The sequence below is a fragment of the Ornithodoros turicata genome, chromosome 4 (assembly GCF_037126465.1).
Source record: "Ornithodoros turicata isolate Travis chromosome 4, ASM3712646v1, whole genome shotgun sequence".
NCBI lineage: Eukaryota > Metazoa > Arthropoda > Arachnida > Ixodida > Argasidae > Ornithodoros > Ornithodoros turicata.
The window spans coordinates 9,724,097-9,747,724 of record NC_088204.1 but is presented as its reverse complement, the minus strand read 5'-3'; the positions used below and the strand labels follow the sequence as shown (position 1 = coordinate 9,747,724).

The window sequence follows — 23,628 nt, the reverse complement described above, 5'->3', positions numbered from 1 at the left end:
CATAACAGGATTGAGAATTTCAAGACGGCTCGACGGCCGCCATTTGCGTCCTCGACCCCGGTGAACTGTCATAACTTAAGACGGACATGCGGGCGAAGCTACAAATGATGCTTACATCGGTATACGATAAATTACCACTAATATCGCTGTTATATAGGAAACGCGAAATTAATGAGTTCCGTTTATTCATTTGCACAGGTCAACCATTCAATGCGCATTGAAAGTGACCGTGTAGCAGAGTCAAAACTCGAGCGTGCTCGGGAAGTTCGATGCAGATCGGATTCGAGAAGGATCGAAATGCCCGTGTGACAGGGGTATCAGATGACCAGGATTTACGTGGTGGATACCTTTGTGTGAATTCAGACAATAAGACGCTATGTGTCTGAGGCTCTCGTTCTTTGGGGCTTGGACAATGCTCTGTAAATTGCCGACCGATGTTCACGTTGAATATCCAGCATCGTACTCATCGTCAACCTTAATCGTTCTTCATCAGGTGTTCGGCAAATAATGGCAAGCTGGTTACTGCATCACAACGATCTCTAAAATTAGATTTTAAAAAAGTGTATTTGACAAACAAAAGAAGGCTGTGTCGCCTACCGCTCACAATAATAGAAATGGTGGTGGTATGACGTTTTAACGAAGAAGGCTGAGACTCGCAATCATAGTGACATGACGCTGTGGCAGGGAATAGAGGGGTGACCGGGCTGCGTTTCGCGTGGTTACGGTCCCTCCACCGAATGAAAGATGGTGGTCGCTTCCTTTTTCTTCTCTTCTATCCTCTCTTTTCATTTTATTCTCTGACTGTGATGAACGACGGGCTTTTGACTCTTTTGTAAGCGGCTGCTATGCAGAGCACGAATGGAGGGCACGGTTAACGATCCACGTGTCGGATGAAAGCCGCCGGAAGATTTGCAATTCAGAGACGAGCATTCTTCCGCGCCCCATAGCGGAAATACTGCAGGAACGCATTCTCGGTCCGCCTACACACAAACAGTACCGGATCTCGAAGAACGCACAGTTTGCTCCACTAATTCGTCCCGCGACACGAGTGTTCCTTTTAAAATCTCGAAACACAATTTAGAAGTACGAGCAAAGTACTTGTATGCCCCTGTCACGCGTACTCGCGCATAGGGTACCGTACAGAGTTGTGCCTAACTCGTTACAAGTAACTCGTTACTTGGTAACTGTTATTTTTTTTTTGGTAACGAAGTAACGATTCAGTTACTTTTTAAAACATAGTAATGGTAACGGAATCAGTTACAAAAATTGGTAACTCGTTACTGACGTTACTCGTTCCTTTTCTTCAGCGCGGGGGAGCACCATTCGGCACTCCGTGTGGCGCTATGCGTGCAGACCAGGTGTGACGCAAAGTATTAGTGCAGTCCCTCGCTGGATATGTTGTTTACGTGCTGCGTGTATCAGCTTCTTGTGAAGTGCAATTTTCTCATTAATAATGAGTTGGGGGTAAGTGACGTCATGTTTGTTGGCTCCTTGAACTATGCAGCGGTAACGTAAGAGTAACTCGTTACCTGTGAGTAATGAGAACTCGTTACTTTTGTATGTTGGTAACGAGGAACGTATTTAGTTACTTTTTTCTGAAGTAACGGGTAACGGTATTTAGTTCCTATTTTTTGGTAACGGGCACAAGTCTGGTACAGTATAGAACCTGATGCAAAGAGAGAGCATTGCGTGTTATTGCCACCTTGACTTTTTTTTTTTATGCCACTCGACGTATTTGGTCTTGTTCTTGAGGTCTGTTCCGACATGTAGCGGTCCGCTAATATAGCGCCCCAAAACAGCGTGTAAAAACAGCTCTCACTATTATCGGACGGTTCACTCTTGCAATACGGCGCTAGTGCTATAATTTAGCGGAAGTTCGGTGGTCATTTCCGGTCTCTCCGATCATGGCACTTCCGGAGTTCAACAGCATGCGGACGAACACGTTCAATCAACTGACTGAACGAAAAATTACCAGATATTTTGGATGACAGGCTCGCCGGTTCCAACGCGGTCGCCGTGCCATGAATTGCGGAAGCAAAACGACTCCACAACGTTCGCGACGTCATCGCTGAAAGACCCTCCTCATTGGCCAACACGAACGTTGTGCTAATATACTTGGGCTCAACTCCGGCAATCGCTAATTTTTAGCGGTTCGGAGCACTGCGAGGAGGAAATATCGCACTATTTTCTAGCGCTATATAGGAAATCGCTATATGTCGGAACAGGCCGTTAGTCAGCTGAAGTTCTTCAAGACTTAGTATGCATGAAACGGTGTCTTAGGCAGCCTCCTCTTCCTAACTGCTAAAGTGTACATTTAAAAGAAGTGGAAAACCAAGGTTATCCAACACGCAAGCTGATAGCGTACCGAGGATTCGTAATTATTCTCTCTATCGATCAAGCCCGATGTCGCACTTTCATTATTAGCTTTTCCACGCCGTGTTGATTTTCAATGTGTCGATAGGTTTCCCGTTTCACGCAGCGATATCACAAACGAGGCACTCCGTGCAATCGAAACTTCAAGCGGATTATATCCGTTCGTGAGAGTGTCATTCGAGCGATGTTTCATTACATTAGAAGAAATGAAACGCTATTGATCCAACGTTCACAGGTTACATGTTGCCTTTTTTTTTTCAGCAACGAATTGAGTTAATTGAGTGACCCAGTTCAACGAGTATGAAAAAAATTAAAAATAAAAGGTGCTCGGCTCACGTGATGTGTTTCTCAGTTACCGATTAGCGTTGTTTGGTATGCTGCTATGCATAATGTACAGGTTCAAGAGCAACTGGCGTTTTTCTATTGAAGATTAGAGGATGGGACAAGACACAATGCTTGACCACCCGCGTTTAATTAGCCGTTTTCGACATTATCGTCTTTAATGGGGAAGGCAGCATTGAAGTCATGCGGTTTGAGAAGTCTCTCCACGACTGAAAATTAAAGTCCACGATCCAGAACAACATGCCGCATGGCGTCGGTGCTATAGCTGAGAGTTCACCAACGACGATGACCAATGACACGTTGGTGTTGCCGTTATAGCATCCGGAATGCAACATTATCGACAGTTGTTGACGTTATCAACGAAGGCTTCGAAATGGAAGCTACAGCAGTGGCATAAAGCCTTTCACTCCACAGTGCAACGAAGAGATGGCATTGCAATCAATAAATGCCTATGAGTCAAAACCTTGTGATAATGCAATCTGCAGGACGGTTAAGCTTCGTATGTTCATTGAGAAATTCAATTAATCACCAACAATTCTATCTGATATCATGGCTTGGTCTGGTGGAGGAGAAAATAATATGGCATCTCTTGTATTCTTGTTCCTTCTAATGTTCCGGTCATTGCCCACAAGGTCCATTGACCGACTCCTTGCTTAAAACAGCCGGCTAAGAGTAGCAAGTTCGAGGGAGGGAGGGAACACATTGAAAACAAGAAGACCTTTCGTAGAAGGATATGGTAATGAAAAACGAAAGAGATAGCTAATAAAAAAACATGGTCTTTCGCTGGATATTGATTGACACGGCGTTTGCTCGCGAACGGCAACGTGCGGTACGTTTGATCAAAAGTATTTGTGGAAATGAAGCGATTTTGTCTTCTTTCAAGCAAATGTAGCAATATTGACGAAAACCAAAACAGAAACTCCATCCGCAATAGTCAGGTGCTGAGAAATCCAAGCGACGCCCAACCACCAAACCAAATGGCGTTCGATAAAATGGCGTCGATGAAACGGCGTTCGATGAAATGAGCGGACACCGAAAAGGGAACGTCTTACAGCGATTTGAGCGACAAGGTAATTTTGTACAACTCTTGAAGGCCGTAGGTCCAATACAATCATTGATCATCAACGTATGGCCATATGCTCGATGGGCTAGGATTGTAATGACTGAATGATGACTGATCATCATTAAAATAAAGTTGTTGTTGTTGTTACAAACCTACTGTAGTGTGGTCCCGATGCCGAAGCCTGCAACAATAACGAGTTGTTTAATTTCTAGCCCTCGTTTTGAATGAAAATTCTTTCTCTTTGGCACCCTCGATCCTCCTAATAGCCATATAGGCATATTTCCTTTCTTCCGCTGTGTTGGTGGGCAGGCTTCGACGGTTGACGCCTGTGATACAGGCGCTGGAGTTCCGTGCACTGTCTGCTCCCTTAATAGGTATCTGCGGCGTCCAACTGCTTGTATAGAGGAGTGCACGTGAACAACAGCACAAAGGAAAAAAATTGCTGGGATCGGAGGTGTCGGCTTTGTTTCTACGATGAGCCGAAAGACGTAGTGCGTGGCGACTTCCCGCAGATTTTAGGCTATGCATCCACCGTATTGTTTTACGCCTTGCGTACCGAAGCTTGACTGCATATTAAGTTAAGGAGGCGTGGCAAGTTACTGAAAACAGCTAGGGCCTTCTATATGAAGGGCCTTCACAAACATCTCCTGGCATCCGGCAAGCAGTGGCCAGCGCTACAGCGCCGCTTACAGTGTGCCCTTGATGTTGTAGCTGCTTTCCTGGAAAACAGAGGCATGGACCTCTCTCATGAGAAGACTGTTTTTTTGCCTTTTACTCGCCGTCATTTGAAGAACTTTCAGCTTCATATAGGTGGGAATGTCGTGCGGCGTGTTACACACCATAAGTTTCTTGGGGTGGTTCTTGACCGCTGTCTGTCCTGGAGAGCGGAGGTTCGTTGTCTGAGAGGTAGAGCTGAGTCTCGACTGAGTGTCCTGCGATACCTCTGTGGTGCCCGCTGGGGGCTTTCTACAAGGGCATTGCTTGGTCTGCACCGGTCCCTCATACGACAAATGTTAATGTACCATCTTCCAGTGTTGCATAGTCTTTGTCCTTCGTCTGAACAAGTGTTGGAAACCGTCCTTGCAAAGAGCATGAAACAGTGCCTTGGTGTCCACAAATCAACGTCAACTGCCCCTGTCATGGCTGAAGCAAAGGAGCCTTCGCTGATCTTTATGCGGACGGCACAATCTCTTGGGCACTACATGAGGCTCTCCACTCGCCACTACCGTCACACATTAGTGCGCGACATTCTTCGGCGACCAGCATCCGGGTACTGCCAAGCCGTTTTAGCTCACCGCAGCCTCATTCCAAAGCATAAAAAACTGGTTCTACCCGCAGTCCCTCCATGGGCCCTTCAGGCACCATCTGTGCATGTCAATGTCCCTGGCTTGACTTCCAGAAAATCGGCTACAACAATTGTTCTTCGCCAACTCACCCTGTGTCTGCTTCATCGCGATGAAGGCAGAATTAAAATCTTTACTGATGGCTCATCGACACAGACCGGCTCTACCTGTGCATTCGTAATCCCTGAGCTGTCGATTGAACGAAGCGCTAAGCTGTCGCACCCGACGTCGGCTGCTGTGGCCGAGCTGCATTCCATTCTTATGGCGCTTTCCTTCATTGTGTCCCGTCAACCACCGATGCACTGGACCATATACAGTGACTCCAAAACCGCCCTCCAAGCTCTGCAGTGCACCCTGGGCTCGAGCTCCCTCGCTCCACTGGTGTGTGACGTCCTCAGGGAGTATTCATGTGCTGTCACACAGACACATAACATCACCTTGCAGTGGATCCCAGGTCATTGTGGCGTCCCTGGGAATGAGGCTGCCGACCTACTTGCGAGACGGGCTCATGTGGCACGAGGCGTACCGACGCACCGTACGTATTTCACCCAAGCGGACGCGAAGCAAGCAATTGGTGCTCTCATGGGACGTCTGTGCAGTGAACACTGGCGCAGAAGTGTCCCTTCTACGTCGTTCCTGCGCAGGGTGGACCCAGATCTCCGTTTTTATATGCCGTCAACGCTTCCTCGACCCATCACGTCGCTCATCTACAGGCTTCGCCTCAACGTGCCATACAGTGGACGACTTTTGTTTAAGCTCGGCATGGTCCCGTCCCCCAACTGCAGTCTGTGTGATGTAGTTGAGGACGTGGATCATATACTCCAAGACTGCCCGAGGTACAGTGCACACCGATGTACCCTTGTGTCGTCCCTGTCTCGCCTGGATAATCGGCCATACTCCACCGAAAAGGTTCTTGGGTGCTGGCCAGCAAATCAGCTCATACCTGCCATACGCGCCCTTGTGCAATTTCTCGTCTCGACGGACCTGTTTGACACATTGTGACACTCTTTGTTTTTAGTGCCTTGAGACTTCGCTTTTGGTGACAAGCTCGGTGATGATGTTCTCATTTATTCTTTCAAAGCGTTTCAAAGCGTCGAGGTTAGTGTAGTTTCCCTTTCTTTTATTAATAACGCGTCTTGGAGTAGCCAGTCCCGAGTGGCTCGAGACTACCATCTCCATTTTTTTCTTTTAAAATCAATCAATCAACATCTCCTGGAAAACGATGTGAACCAATCAGATGTTTGGGAAGCCAGTTTTTCTTCAATACAAAGTAGTCTGATATTCTCTTCCTATTGATTACCAGGATTTTGATACTTTAGGCAATCAGTTTTTGGAGTCGAAGCGTGGTTTCGTCTTTGGTGCCAGTCCGAAATAAATCGTGAGCGCTATGTGTAGAGACTGCGAATAAAAGTAAATAATCACTCTCGTTATTTGAGATGACCATAAAAAAGTCAGTTTGTCGATAAAAAGCGACGCATATTAAAAAAGAATGGTTGCCACGACGAATTGTGAAATAGGCTTTTCGCTACTGAGTGGCTATGGAAGTGGGCTGCGTCAGTGTAGAACAGCGTAAGCCCTCTGTCGAGCAGAATGCTTTGTAGGACAGTGTAGGACAGCGTAAGCCCTCTGTCGATCTTTTTTTAGCCTTCCCTCCTGTTCGTCGTTCCCTCTGGATTCCCCCATGAAAATGGCAATCCTTTATACTTGTCGATGGAGGAGACCATATTCCCATTCTCGCAAACCAGGGTCTAAGAGAAGTTCGACTTTAACGTTAACGTCAGAACTCTAGTTGAGGCACTGATACTGAGGGACGCCTACTTGCAACACACCAACGTTTTACGCAAACCGCCGTTCACTCTCCTAAGTAAAACGTCAACTTCGATTTTAAATGATGTCCTTACAACGCCGGCGGTGGAGTACCGCCTCAACGTAAGTAACGCACGCGGTGCTGGCTGGCGGAACATTTTCTAACGTTACGACGCGATCGGGCACCTCCACCACACGTGGAACTGCACATTTATGTTGCTTTTTTTGTGTAGCGCTTTTACTGCCAGAATAGGATAAAGGAAGATGAATGGAACCGCGCGGTCGCAGCCCGTATTTGGATGCCGCTTTCGCGGTCCCAGCGCAATCAAGTGAAAGGTTGCAGTTGTATACCGTATTCTATACTAAAATTACGCGCATCTGTGCAGCACTGCTGCGTACATCTCCCAGCATACGTAGCTTTTTATGACTTGTCGTTATTAAGCCAGCCCACGAAAACATACTCCGTCTACCTTTGACTACTAGCTCAATCGCGAACCTGCACCGTTGTGTGAAATGAAGTCGGGAAGATATTATTGCGTTAGCATTTGGAGCCCCGTTTTAAAGAAAAGTCGGCGTCGTAGCGCGGTGGCTGTGGTGTCCGTGCACAGCGCGGCACGTGACGGCAGAGCGAATGAGGCTGCGCTCTGCAAGCTGATTCGCTCTTCTCCGTCACGTGGAAGCGCGGAGCTCGTCAGCTGGAGCTGGAGCCGTCGTCAGTTGCGCCTCTTCTCTGGACGTGTTCAGACGTGTCTCGTGCGTTCTTCGAGAGTTTCGCGCGCGGCTGAGTTTGTGTCTCATGTCGTGTGGAAGTTTAACCTTCAATCTCCAATGGATCCCGGGCCTTCTACTAGTCAAAATACCAGTCAAAGTATATAAAAATATAAGAAGCAATTAGAAGCGAGACGAACAGATAATGCTGGGGAAGTATCATCGCATTAATTACATTAATCGCCCTCAAGTTTTTGAGCCTGTAACGGGACTTATGGGAACGAACAGCGTTGTGTCTACAGATATACAGGTGCATATTTTTCGTTGTTGTGACCTGCGTCGTCGGATAAATTTCACGAATAAAATGAATTTTCCGTTAACAAGGCACAGTGTTGATCAATCTGTCTCCACCTGTTGTAGTGGCACTCTCTTCCTTGTTTCAAAGCAACACTTGCTTTCCCTTATCGGAATGTCTTGATGTTTTTGAGTAGTTGTGAAGACTAGGACGTTGGGGACCTATAGCACTGGAAAGCTACAATCATCTACACGATGCAAACAGGGTTGTTATCACTCATTTTGCACGAGCCACGTCATAGGAGATGAAGGTAATTAAGCACGATAGGAAATTAAGCATGTTTGGTGGCCGGAAAGGTCAAGCTTTTTTGTAGTTCATTCAAAGCAGCAAGTACCTGATATGTATTAGTTCAACATAGCTGCCTAACCCACAGACAATTACAAAAAGCGCCTTGCGCCTCAATTTTTTTTTCTTCCTCGAAGCTATCTACTACAAAGTAAACTGTGGTTTTCCTTTTGATTGAATACGCATATATTACGGCTCTGGCAGCTCCATCCGGAGATTCCGTCCATTCCTTTCACTACAATTCAGACAGGAGCCAAAGTTTATCTTTGAAACGTGTCAACGAAGAACGTTGAACTGTTATTACCTGTAACGGCAGCAACTATTCCGTTGTACCGTCTGCGTTTTCAGGACGTTTTGCACCGTGCTTTCATATTGGTGAACTGACTGCTGCGTGAAATATCAAGCCTGCTCTGATGCAGTCAATCACGCGCTACGAGCAGCTGCGATGTACAAAATTTCGCACTGGGCGTGAAAACTCAGCTTTTACGCAAGAAAAACGTACCATATATACGGGTTGGCCTTTATACACGCGGACGAGAAGGCGTACGTGGATTGGCTCGAAACGGTAGAAATACTGTCGTTCTACCAGCTTGGGTAGGACATTCTAAGTTTTTTTTCTTAGCGTCTAGAGTTTCGCTAATACTTGCAATTAGCCGGGCTAAAACCCAGCGACAAATTGAAATGCAATTGAAATGCAGAGGCTTAGCAATTTCCGTTATGCCGAGATATCGAGCTCTGTGTACCAAAAGCAAAAAAAAAGTACCTATTGAGTTACTCCCCATGTCTGTATAGTGCATGAAAAAAAGTTGGCACCCGTCTACCTCATGTGTCCACCCGGTTGTAGAACGAACAGTTCACGCGGCGAAAACTTCCCGTCTCGAATTTGTCTTGCGTCACTAAAATACTCTCTAATCGCACCTCGGGCAGCGGTGCGACGAGACGCAATTTTAGAACCTCTCTGCTCAGCAGTCACTCCGGCGCAGCAATGCAAGCGACGCAGTTTCAACCTCAGCGTTTTGACCGACCATTCGCAATGAGACGGGAGCGAAATTGTGTTCTGTGTGGAATATGGCTTCGTCGCCCACCTAAGCCTTTTTTGGCTTTACGCGACGCATTCTCCTTCCCACCAAGACTTGGGAGTGGACACTTGGAGAGATGGTGGACACTTATGCTTGAAGCGGGAGCGCCGTACATCGCAAACCATCCTAGCGGTTACCGTGGTACAGGCAGCAACATCGCAATGAACGCTTATGACGGATGCTCGCATGTTGTCTGTGGTGGGTTCTCTTGTACTATCGAGATCCCAGGGCAAGAGGGTCTGCACACCCCTCCCTTTCCTCTACCACCATCATCTCTCCCTTCCCCCTTTCACCTATCCCTCTTCTTCCTCCCCTGGGTGCACCGAGCCGCCACCCACGAAGAGGCTGATTGCACCTTCCCCCAACATCATTTCCTTCCTCCCTCCCTTGAACGCTCGCGCCTGCGCGGCAGCAGAGAGCTATGGCGTTTGGTGAATCTTCCGCTGGAATATTCCAGAGAATGTCACTCGCGTAGATACAGGGTAAGCGGTTGGTTCTGTGGAGTGATTTTCATATCTCGTGGTCAGGCATACGAGAAGAGTAAAAATTTACAACGGTTCCTTTGCTATTCTGTACCTCCGATTTACTGCGTTGTGTTTCCGCGTTTTACATTTTCTTTTTTGTATCATTTCCTCATATAATATACTGAATTATCAGAGACACAGGCAAATCTGTAATATATATTGATAACATTACGCTGTTATAATCATGCAATAGTCGTGATATATTTAATGCGCTGGTCAGACAATGATACCATCACAAGCTCGAGAAAGAAACCTGCTTACGTAATTGGCTGCATGTAAACAACAACTGGTGTCTTATCTTTCGATGGGATTGTAGAACACTGATTTTGGTCTTGCTTAAGTCGCCGGTATGGCGGTGCTATAATAAAAGCTACGCGGCAATATTAGTATTCATGGATTGACTTTAATGTGCAGGCGTGTCTTACTGCATCATATAATCGAGGGTACGTCCATGACACAATTTTCGTGGTGACACACCCGCCTACACATGACCCAAATGTGCAGGGTTCTACCATCCAATAAGCTGAGGACACTTGAGAGGAAGACCTGCGCAAGTCAGGGAAAAAGGAAGAACTCGCGAAAAAGCACCTATCGGGCTTGCGAAAGGCAATAATGTACGCGCGTAGTACCCAAGTTTAGAGCATTGTACTTACATATATAGTTTTAGTGCATCGTAGGCTATCGCTTTTGCGTTCGTAAGGTATAGCGTAATGGTTCTGCGCAATGCGCGAAGCTCTCTTTATTGATGAAAGATGGAAGTCACTGAAAAGGTTAGCCAGCTGTAGGACTCGAAACCACATCTTCTGAATTACCGGTCTAGGGCTCTACCAATTGAGCTAAGCTAACACACCTCCCCAGCCACTTCCAAGGGCGCGTCTTCTGAAAGGACACGTCAACCACTCTCTCTCACTCATCCCCCTTTCACTCTTACATCTTTCTCACTCATACACACAATCATACGACGGGATCGACGCAAGCGGCAACTGTTGAACATGGGAGAACTGATGTTCTGAGGTTTGAACATCATAAAAAGGACAAGTACATACAAAGCCTTAAATTGCCTAAGAACTTAACGATGGAAGATGGAAAAGGTTAGCCAGCTGTAGGACTCGAACCCACATCTTCTGGATCACCGGTCCAGCTAAGCTATGATTTTTTTTCTACCTTCTATTAACAAATACACACAAGTACAGGTACGCCACACGCTTGCAAAGCCGAGGGCCATTAGAAAACGTCTAAAGAGAAAACTGAATACCTTTTGAATTTCGACATAACGATTTTACAAGCACGTAAGGGCATCAGACAATGTTTCTAACCAATCTGGCAGCTCTAAATGTCGCATAAGGCATAGCTTAAGTTGAGATATTTCCATCTTAAAGTATTTCATAGGAGGCATTAACGGTTCTTCATACCTGTCATTCCTTCAGCTAAGCTATGATTGTGTGTATGATTGTTGTATGACCCGTCGTATGATTGTGTGTGTGAGTGAGAAATATGTGAAAGGATGATGAGTGAGAGAGAGTGGTTGATGTGTCCTTTCAGATGACGCGCCCTTGGAAGTCGCTGGGGAGGTGTGTTAGCTTAGCTCAATTGGTAGAGCCCTGGACCGGTAATCCAGAAGATGTGGGTTCGTGTTTTACAACTGGCTAACCTTTTCAGTGACTTACATCTTTCATCGTTAATTTCTTAGGCAATTTGAGGCTTTGTATGTACTTGTCCTTTCTATGTTGTTCCAGCCTCAGAACACCAGTTCTCTCGTGCTCTCTTTATTGTTTGCGCGTGCACATAACCACCAACGGTATCCTGTACGATACCAAAGGCTATAGCATTCGATGCACTAAAATTCACTATTGCATCCTCTATGCGATGTTCTTCTTTTTTTTTCCCTCTCTCTCTCTCTCTGTTGATGTTTACGTCTTTCTTGTTTACCGGGAAAGGTCTACGACCCTGCGTGCGTGCACGGCACCAACCGAAATTTCCCGGGACTCGCCGACAATGAGTATCACCGCAAACAACTTGGGGGTAGGCGACTCCACTGTAAACAACGCCATAAAATGAGCTAGAGTCAAAGCGAAGGTGTTGTAAACGGGTTTACTACGAGCGCAGACCTTTTCGCGGTTGACATCCCATCGGAGACACGGCGAGATGAGGAGAAATTTTATGGCTATTTTAGCTGTTTCTTTCCCCACGCAGAATGTACGCTTTTCCGGCCGTTTATGTTGCTTTACACTTAAGGAATTTATTTCAAATTCAGCTTCAATTCTCTTGTTTTAGCGTTACGGTTTGGTATAGGGTTAGATTAATCGCATGAATATATTTCATTAACTTAGATTTCTTTTTTGTTTTGTTTTTTCAATTATAAGCTGATTCCTAATGGAGTAGTTCATAAGTAATTAATATGATTAAATGAATTAAATTAAAAGTCGCCAAAGTAAAGCATTCGCACAAAACCTCGCGGCCCGCTTCAGCGGAGGAAGTCACCCCCTTTTCCCCCTAATTTCTCCCCATTTTGTTTTTGTGTGAAGCATTCCAAGCACACAATCACTAATCCTCATCATTTCCGTAGTTTAAAGTGCAAAACTGTTACAGACTGTATTCTTTCTTTTCTTTTTTTTTTCTTCTTCTTCTTTGTACTACGGCCACTTAAACAGCCTATAGTTATCAACAGGCTTAGATGAACTTAGGTATCTTTAAGCCCCATTAGGTACACTAATGCACCCAGTGAGCATTTCATTGGACTGAAGATTAAAAATACGGAGGTGTTCCTAAGTCACATGACGGATTCTGCTACTCCTATCCTACATGTTCCTTTTCGACTCGTCGTGTCCCTTCTGCAACGCACGGGGCTGAACGTTGCGTTTACCCCAGTTTATTTATGAGGCAGCGCTTTGGCCGTGCACAGTCGGACCTTTCTGCCACGTGCAATGTGCGCGCTGACCTACACCGCCAACTTGTAGACTGCCCCGCCTAACATCGGGAACACGAGATCTTGCAGCGCGTGATGGCGTGCAGTCGACCACCACCCTTTTACCCCCGGCAATGGGCTGGGCCGCTGGCCAGACCCGCTGATATGCACCAATGTCTCCGTCACTTTTGGGAGTTTCTGTCACCAACCAGCCTTTCCACCGTCTGTGAATCATCTGAACTCCATCATCATCTTTCATTCTCTATAATTGGCTCTAGGGCAAAGCCCAGCCCGCTGGCGGGCATCAGCTTTATCTCATCATCGTCTCTTTATGTGTGTGTGTGTGTGTCGATGTGTGACTGCATATTACACGACAACATGTTTTATGAGTGGTGCTGTTGATTGTTTGTATGTCAAGAGGTCGTGCTCACGACGTGTTGATCGAGCGCTAGAACTGTACGTAAATTAATGAAATAACTAATCAGTTTCATAGTTTATGCAATGAGACTGACCAAATACATTGATTGCAATGACATTCGGTAAATTAAGTATTCAGAACAATGTCATCGTATAGAATGGGATAACCATGGGACAGACAACGAGCAGAAACGGTGCTGTCGGTTAGAAGCGAATTCATTCAGTATCATGGATTCGCACACATTAGTGATCCTTTAAAGCGTGCTTTGCCTGCGTTACAGCAGTGCGTGCAGGTGAAACGTACATAGTGGGGTGCCACGAAGTGGCACACCTCTGCAAAACATACATGCAAAACACTGCAAAAATAACATGCACAACCGTCACAACTAATGCAACAATTTTACACCGTTTCCTCTAAATTGTATGGTAGGATTTTTTGCTAGTCTTTGCCGTACGGTTTCCTTTGTCGCTGCGTCCTTCAAGCCAAGAGGACACCCCCAATAACCGTGTAACTGAATAGCAACAAGGAAAAGAAGGGAAGGCGTCAGGGCCACTTTATCGTCATTATCAATATCAGGTTCACCTTCTTAGAAGTCATGACGCTTGCCTCTAACATGAGGCTAACCGAGACAAGCGAAAGCAGCAGCAGCACCGTAAAACGCGGCAAACTGACTGAAAAGAAAACACCTGCTTACATATTTGATCATCATTTTTGGAGCACACGGTAACTAGTAGCATCCCGATATAACAACCAGGGGTTCGTGTTACCTTTCGGGTAATTTTTGTATTGTTGACTGATTAGATGAGCCACAAAATTAGTGAGCCCCTCTTCCTTAAAGTTCTACCCAGTTCTTCTTACGCCTTAGCAAACTACGCAATAATAGAGAGGTAGGAAAGTACTGACGTGCTCTTTGATCGATTGACTGGTTCCATTTGGGCGTCATAAAAGTGCCACAATAATCTATTATGACGGTGATTTGTACGCTTGACGCCCGAGACATTCGCGCGAGAGAACGTATGGAATGACTTCGGAAACTTTGCGTGTGTTACAAACGTATAGATCTCGCCCGGTATTTATTTACAACAGAATGGAGGAACTTTTCCCTGCAAACTTTCCAGTCACGATGGAGCACCCACGTCGCCGCGGCATCGCGAGAACCGGGAGTAATCTCCTGGACAGCGTGATACAAAGGCCTTATAGAGAAATTCACACGTGGACTTATTACCGCACTGCCAGAGAACAAGCGTTGCTGAAATTGGACCTTCGCACTGAACGCCGTTCTGACGGTCGGCGATTCTGCGCAATGATCGGTCAAAGTCGGTTTCCAGTCATTAAGTTTTTCGAAGCAAACGCATATATGGGCACAGAATGACTACAACGTCAACGTCAACGTCAACGTCAACGTCAACGTCAACATCAACATCAACATCAACATCAACATCAACATCAACATCAACATCAACATCAACATCAACATCAACATCAACATCAACATCAACATCAACGTCAACGTCAACGTCAACGTCAACGTCAACGTCAACGTCAACGTCAACATCAACATCAACATCAACATTGCTAGACACCAACGGCATGGTCGAGCGGATCCCGCTCGTTGGAGCTAGCCAAGATCGCGCTGAAGACCGGGAGGTCGTGGGTTCGAATCCTACCACCGGCTGTGCTGTCTGGGGTTTTCCCTGGGTTTTCCGAAGACTTTCTAGACGAATGTCGGCACAGTTGCCCCTGAAGTCGGCCCAGGACGCATACTAACCCCGCTGCCTCCCACTCCTTCCTGATGTCCTCCCTCCATCTGTCCACATCTGTACGCCGCTCATAGCCGCAGTTGCTTCGCGGCGCTAACACGGAGTAATTAAAAAAAAAAACATTGCTAGATATCTTTCATGCCTGTCACACGCTCTCCTTTGACGCGGTAGGATTAACGGGAAGGCAGCGTCCCCCCCCCCCCCCTTCAGGATTATATAACTCGCTCACTTCCCGGTTCTTCGATCCTTCGACCTTGCCATTGGACGAGAAAGTCTTCAGTGACTTCTTGGGATTGCGTGGTCACTGGCGAAAGGGATTCCTTATAAGCAAAAGGAGGGCACAACACTCCTTTCAAGGATGACTCTGGTGTTGACCACTTTGAGCACGCATCGCAGCGTGACTAGATAAAAGGATATCGCCACCGTGCAACGCCAGCATTATTCCTGTTGCTGCGCGATATCAACGGTTCGTCGTTGCTCGCAGTGGCAAGAAATTGGAATGAAACAGAACAGCTTGGGAAGTAACACTGCAGAAACTTTTGTTTTCTTTCAATCTCTCTTTCGATGCTGCACCCATACGTGAAAAGAATTCTTTCACGCCAGCAGCGGCAGAAACATTCGGATTACATAACTATATGTTACCAGGAAAGTTTGTAATGCACATTCTAAGAAAGAAGGGAGTAATTTCAGTTTTTATCTATTCCGTGTTAGCACCGCGAAGCAACTGTTGCTATGAGCGCGTACAGATGTGGACAGATAGAGAGGGGACAGCAGGAAGGAGTGAGGGACAGGTGGGGTGGGGGGAGGGGGGTTAAGTAATATTAGTGTTTTGGGGAACTACATGCAAAAAAGTTCAGGGGGGGGGAGCTATAGGAACTATTTATAGCACCGGTAATCTTTTGTAATTGTAATCTCATTGTAGTTTGTAATTGAACTGTAGGTGGTCTGTCCCATTTATGTTTCTAGCTTACCTTTGTCCGCGTCTTTTGCTGCAGTCAAGCTGACATGACCTTGTACCAGTTACTCCGCTTTGTCCCTCTTGTGGAGTAGTTGCAATCTAGGGCATAGAAGCTGCAATTGTTTCCTAATTTCCTCGTTTCCTTTTTCTTTTCTTTTTTTTTTCTTTCTCAGACTGTAAAGCAAGCAAATCCTAAGCTCCGCGGCTGGGTTTTTATATTGGTCCTCTCTCCATATGTCCACATCTCTACGCCGCTCATAGCAATAGTTGTTTCGCGGCGCTCACACGGAATAAAACAAAAACTTCGGGACCGTAGCTTTTAGCACTGCATAGAGCCCAAGATTACATGCATGTGATCTTGGGCTCTATGTGATCCCTCACAATACGCGCGTCTGCTCTTGATAGCAATGCTCACTGATAACACGCAACAGGGGAAGGCTGACGCCCACTTATTATCTCTTCTTTTCATGTGAGGACGGAGCATAGTCAAGATGTCGTTCCGTGAATGGTCGCTTAAACGCAGAAGGATCCAATTTCATATCGTATGTGTACTTTCGCTTCTCCATCGCAAAGCTCAGAATGTTTCCCCCGAGAAAGGTTGTCGTTTTAAAGTCTCTGTTATTATTTTGCACTGAGCAGGATCTCTTTCATGAGCTACGTTTTGAAGGCGGACAGGCATGTCGTTAATCAAAATCGCTGTCCGTGGGGACCACAAAAGAGGACGGGAGCGTCTTATGAAGTGTCATCCTGCACGCTCAGGATTTATGAGGAACAATAAAGCAAATCACCTCGTTACACAAGACGCGCGTGACGGATGATACATTGTCCTGGATAATGCCTTGACTAATCTCTTGGATAACTCTCTCGTAATCTGTATTTTTACGGCAATACCCCGTCAAGATGCTGTGATTTTTTTTCTAACTCTGTAATCCAGAAACACGGTTTCGCATTCTTGCTGCAGAAGTTTCATGAGGACCCACGGCTTCTCTCCCTATTAACGCAGTATCACTCTCTTCAATGAGTCAGTATACGACGTTTCCGTCTGCATTACGAGCACATTTGATCTGATTTGATTGGATTCAGTTAATTATGAGTAACAGAATTGCAAACCGCTTTCTTTCATTTCGTTCACTCGCTGGTGGTTTCTCTCACACTTGGTATGCTCTCTCTTGGCATATACAGGGTGTCCCACCGAAAAAGGACCAGGGGCTAAAAAAAAAAAAAGACGGAGTGCTGGACACAAATGGAACCAATTGTACATGTTTAGCAGTTGTGTGGTCTATCCAAAATTTTTTTTTCATCGCCCCTTGTTAATTAATTAGTGGTAATGAATTTTCTAACTTTTCAATTATAAAAGCTACGAAGTTGTTTCAATGAGAACATCTGATCTCTTCAGTCGCCTGATACCAAAGCCATTTTCAGAACAAAAATCCGTTCGATAGATCGTTCACAAAAAATTCGTGAAGGAACACCATTTTTTTTTCTTTATTTTGTTGGTTGCGCATCTCTAGAGGCGCGTCTTTCCTTCACCCCCAAAACGAGACGACGAAAGAGCACACTATCGCCTCTTGCGTCCTGGAAAAAGATTAAAAGAAAACAGAAATAGCAACCCAAGATAAGGGCAGTTGCGATAGAGTCACCCCATACATTTCTTTTTGTTTTGTTTCCGCAAGTTAAAACTCATCTTCGACGCATGAGGCGGCACTGTGCTCTTTCACTCTCTCGCATTGGGAATGAAGGAAATATGCGTCTTCCCAAGCAGCACAATGTACTGAAAGTCAAGTGCAACAGGGGTGGACGGGATGTGTCTTATCAGTGCTCTTTAGTTTCACGAGTCGGTTCAAGGCCTTCGACCTACCCGTCCACCCCTATTGCACTCTACTTTCAGTACATTGTGCTGCCTGGGTTCGAGGATGCGCAATGAACAAAATACAGAAAAAAATGGTGTTCCTTCACGAATCTTTTGTGAACGATCTATGGAACGGATTTTTGTTCTGAAAACGGCTTTGGTATCAGGCGGCCGAAGAGATCAGATGTTCTCATTGAGACAACTTCGTAGCTTTTATAATTGAAAAGTTAGAAAATTAATTACCGCTAATTAATTAACAAGGGGCGATGAAAAAAATATTTTTGGATAGACCACACAACTGCTAAACACGTACAATTGGTTCCATTTGTGTCCAGAACTCCGTCTTTTTTTAGCCCCTGGTCCTTTTTCGGGGGGACACCCTGTATGGTATAAGGTAAAAAGAATGCCGATTAATCGGTTAGAAGCATAAATAATTTATCTCCCGGGCTTGTCATTTACTTTTTATCTACGCGTATATGTGGTATAGTTGAAAGAATACTATTGTGGAATTAAGAAAATTTATTACATTGATCTGATGTCATACACAATGAAAAACTGAACGGGATGTATCGTCATCACATAGGAGAGCTACCTATTGAGATAGTCCCCTTTACATCAAGGAAACTCTATCCTACATACCAAGTGACTTTGCTTGTACTTAGTAATCGACTGTATACTTTGAGCTTCTTGTCATACCATGCGAGCAATCCTGACACTTCTGAAAGATCGCTGTGGAGAGCAGTACAGTCCTAGTGTGCTTACAAAAGAGAGTAGAACAGCGAAAGGTTAGGGAAAATCTTTCATATGCAGTACGGCCCCGTGATCGTGAAAAAGAATGAAATGGCAAACAGTGTATTGTACATGAGACAATTGATGTTCTGAGGCTGGAACAAATGGAAAGGACAAATATATACAAGGCCTAAAGTGCCCAAGAAATTAATTATGAAAGATGGAAGTCACTGAAAAGGATAGCCAGGCTGTAGGACTTGAACCCACATCTTCTGGATTACCAGTCCAGAGCTCTACCAATTGAGCTAAGCTAACACACCTCCGCAGCGGTCTTCTAAGGGCGCGTCATCTGAAGGGACAAACCAACCACTCTCTCACTCATCCCCCTTTCACTCTTACATTTTTCTCACTCATACACACATTCATACGACGGGATCGACGCGAGCGGCATCTGTTGAACATGAGACAATTGATGTTCTCAGGCTGGGACAAATCGAAAGGACAAAGTGTGACATCAGTGTATTGCCATCAAGCAGGAGAACTGCCATTCACAATAGCACATGTAAAGCACGTGGTGCCAAGACCACAGTCACAGACTTGGCCCCGTTTAACGCACCACACGGACTAGAGTAGAACTACGTAGATGCCAACTCATCAGCACGTAATCACTGCAAGTCAAAGATTAATATTTGTGCGAGATGTCACCATGCAACCATTGAAGACTCGCGGAAGATTGCGTACGTGACAACGGCACAATCTACATGGCCACCTAATAGTGAAGCACATACGTGCCACCGGCATCTTCAAAGAGGAACGGCGATGTCTGGCACCACCTGGTGAAGTCCACAGCTCCCAGCACTGCTCTCGCCCTGCGAATCCCTGCCCGAACGAGGTTTAGCACTTCGACCACACTACGGATGCGGCCACCCTGGTAGTTGGTCTAATGTACGCCTGGTAATTGGTGTGTGTGTATTGTTCAAGTAAGGAACCTGTCTATGGAGGCAAGCCCTTTTACAGTACTCCGACTCTAGCCTAGCCTACAACCTGGAGAACAAATCCACACCTGGTAACTGGTGTGTGTGTATTGTTCAAGTAATGGAACCTGTCTATGGAGGCAAGCCGTTGTAAACGGACTCCGACTCTAGCCTACATACTGGAGAACTCGAGAATGTGGACGAATGGAGAGAGGCCAGCAGGAAGGACTAGGGGACAGGAAGGGGGGGGGGTTAGTATGCGTCCGAGGCCGACTTTAAGAGTGAACTGTGTCGACAACTCTGTCGGAAAACCCGGGGAAAACCTCAAGCAGCACAGCCGGGGGTTGGGCTCGAACCTAACACCTCCCAGTCTTCAGCACGACCTTGGCTACCAGCAACCACAGCCGTGCCACCAACAAGCAGATGGTGAATGCTACTGGGCTAGGCTTGGCTAGACGGCTAGGCTAGGCATGTTTCCGATGGCGGCGCACCATGCGATCGCACTTGTCGCAAGGAGGTCGGTGTTATTAACAATCTGGATATTGGTTGCTCCAATAACAAAACAAAAGCAAAGTTTTTTGACCAAAAACAAGGTTCGTAAAACCTCCTAAATAACCGCTCAGCCCTGGACGGCATCATTCACAAAAAGCGGTTCCCGGAGATGTCAAATTCCCCGATTGGCACATTTTTGCGGCTTAGACGTATTATACCAAAAGCTGCGCACAAAAAAAAAAAAAAAAGCAGCAATTTTACGTTTCCTCCAACATTTTCTCTTTTTTTTATAAACTATGCTTGCTTCAGTAATGTGCACAAGAGTCGTTTATAGCTTTTGCACTTCCAGAAACAATCTCGGATAGAATATGTCATATCCTCCATGACATTTCTTCAACATGCTGCAAAGGGAACTCATGATAAAGAAATTCCTTCAGGTTTCGTTTCAAGAGATTCCACTACATTAGCATCATACGGCGCAACTTGTATGTTTTATGCTCATGTTCAAAACTTTATTATCATGTTAAAACCCTACAACGCCCCCCCCCCCAATAAAAAAAATTAAATGAATAAAAAAACAAGAAAGCCTCTGGGACTCTCCAGAACCATCACCGCTTACAAAGTGGACTGCAGCTCGTACCGTGCATACGAGCGCGTTCTAATGTGATTAAAGAGACGAGAAAACCCGTGGTTCTTTCTTCTTTTTTTTCACTTCCTCGCAGACACTCATTTCATTGAACGGACGAGCTGATGGTAATTTACGCCGGAACGTTAAAGTTGAACGCACCTCATTCAACGAGGATTTTCCTTCACACGCCCAGCTTTCGGGAAGTCTCCCATTGATTGCCAGCGTGCGGGATAACTCTCGGGCTTAGCAACGATCGGTGTGTGCGTCTCGAAGCACCTGCTCTATCGTGGGTTAATAAGAAGAAGAAAAAAAACTTTCAGACGAGATAAGATTACTATTTTCCGTTACTTGCATACGTGACTGCCCATTCATTATTTTGTCTATCGTTTTTCTTTTAATTTACTCGCTAGTGTGGTTGCGTATCAGAAAGTGAGTGATGAAACCAAGAAGGCGGTGTACTCGGGCGTTGGCTGAAATGAGTGAATATCTTGCTTTGGACAGAACCGATAAGCCGTCCTCTTTATGTGCTTAAGGTAGTCGACGACAAGTATAGAAGATCATTACTTAACTCACACTGTACACGTAATACTCTAATACGTAATACACTCACTCTATAGGCTGTGCAAAATTTACAAAATATTTCCTGTGACACTTTTATTCATTTATTCATTTATGTGTATAGAATACGTTAAAGACCCACACGGGCACAACATAACGGAGGAGTTGGGCGACAATAACACTGTAAAAACTGAAAGAAAGTAATTAACATGATCGGCAAACAACAAAAGAAACGTCAGATATACTAAAAAAAGGAAATACAACACTAAAGTCATCAAGACATAATTCAAAAATTACAAAAAATTACACTTATGTAATTTAACATACCACAGGCTTACAAAAGTGTGACACGATAGGTATTTACCGCTAAGCGATTCAATAACTTAATCTTCGTCTAAGCGTCTTCCCCCTCGAAAACGAAGCTGCTCGTGTTGTCCTGTGAATCATCTATACACATCACGTGCTACGTCATACACACATTCAACACTCTTCACCTGTGCGACGGAGCTCAGCAAACACGGGCGACGAAGAACACTGCGCGACGTATTTTATCTTTCTCATACATCAACGGAGTGTCGACTTTGAGCATTACTGTCGTCGTGGATGCTACTCTTACTGAAGTTGTTACATCATCGGCTTGAGGTTCGGCGGCTCTATTGCATTTCATATAAGGCCAGCTAAAAGGCCAGCATGAAGCTGTCTCAAAATACCGCTCAGGTGCAACCACTGAGCAATTTTTCATTATGATGCATACTTTAAAAATGTCTTTATACTTCAAAACATGTCATTATAGAAATAGCAAAGAATAGATAGAATAGAATAGAAGTAAAAGAAAAGAAATGGAAACGTAGATCGCACTGGTGTGGTGTGTGGTGTTCCATGACGCTTGATGTGGGAAAGCACTGAATGATTTAAAAGATTATTTCAGTACTCCTCGAGGTTGTTCGCCAGGGCACACAGCGCAGGTTGTTGGTGCTGCTTTGACCAGCTCCCCACAGTACCTTCTCAACACTAAAAGTTCGGTTGTCATGTTTAGCAAGGGCGTTCTTCAGTGTCCGCGCCGACTAGAGTCGAAGCGTCAGCAGGTGACCAACACGTGCTCCGTGGTTCTCCACAGTTCCGCAACTAGAACATTTCGGCGACCCAACGAATCTTATGAAGGAGTGCCGCTGCGAACGGAAATTAGAGTAAGTTTCGATCTTCTTCAGTGCTTTAGTAGAAATTTACTGAATTTTAACAGATGCATGACATCGCATAGCATTCCTGTACTTTTGCAGGTGCGTTCTGTGTATTAATAAATACGCATACAATGAAGTACATGTTGAAGTATAACATTTTGTTACGTACGGTACAAAAACATAGAACACTGTGGCAACTCTGTTCTAACTTATTTTTCACTAACTTATTTAACTTTAGCTGTGCTAACTTATTTTTGTTAACTTATTTTTCACGCGTTTAAAGCAACATCTCAGGCAGATCAAGATGGGAATATGGCCCTATAAGGCTAACACGTTTGAACACATTTTTCAAAATGCCGAAAGATACAGCTAACTTTCTTTCTCTTTTTACGTTACTTATAAACATCTACCCCGGCCAGATTAATCCTCTTTCATTATGGCTCCGCAGCGTCCGATCAAACTGGAAGGCGCTAGCTACGCACCACCTTATGAACACCGGCGCGTGAGGTACTCCTTTCTCGATTTGGATGATGGAGCGACAGGCTTAGATGAACTCGCCGTGTTCTCCGCTGCCATCCGCTATAAACTTCGGTAAGAAAGAAAAAATGCTGAAGATATCGATACCAACGCGCGTGCACTGTAGGTTCGACACGAGCCTGCCCGATGCATCTGTCAGCGTTCGAAATAACCCAGTTTGAAGCAGCCGAACGTGACGCCGGTGCTCCGGCTGCTGGAAACATTTCTGACATGTTTTGCTTCTGCGTTGATAAATTCAGTACATTCGGCTGTAAAGGGCGCCAAGCCGGGTCAGAAATATTTCGCTCTTCTATCCTTCCGATGCAGCTTCATAAATCGTGAAAGAGCTTCGAGCAACGATGATACAGCAAAGGGATAAGATCTAGCAAACTTTTAATCGTGACGGATGCCTGACGGGTTAAACTTCGTGAACCTACCTGGGAATTTATCTTGCTTAATCGCCAACGTTATCTTCGCGTATGTTTTTATTTTGGGGTGATTCCACGTTGCGGGGTTTGCAAGGAGGGCCGGTAAACCCAATTAATTTCGAGCGTTTTCGTGTATTCGGAAGTCTATCATATTTGATTGCAAATGCCATAAAGCGAGTCGCTTTTACTGATTACTGGCGCTGAGTGTTTTTTTTCACGAAAAGGTAGGTGCGTAATTAGTGTACGTAATTAGTATACGTGTAGTATGACAGCTGTTAGGAAATTAGGCGTTTACGAGCACGTGTTGCTTTGCGGCGATATGAATGATAGCCTACGTTCAGAGATAATATGTCTGTG

At 45.3% G+C, this 23,628-nt stretch overlaps 1 long non-coding RNA gene and 1 other non-coding gene across 2 annotated transcripts in view; one reads left to right on the top strand and one right to left on the bottom strand.

The window, feature by feature from the left end:
• LOC135392706 (uncharacterized) overlaps positions 1-23,628 on the top strand; it is a 223,261-nt gene that overhangs the window by 167,109 nt on the left and 32,524 nt on the right. The gene's annotated exons all lie outside the window — the stretch shown is intronic.
• Positions 18,739-18,812, bottom strand: Trnat-ggu (transfer RNA threonine (anticodon GGU)). The gene has a single exon. It is a non-coding gene; the product is annotated as a tRNA-Thr (tRNA).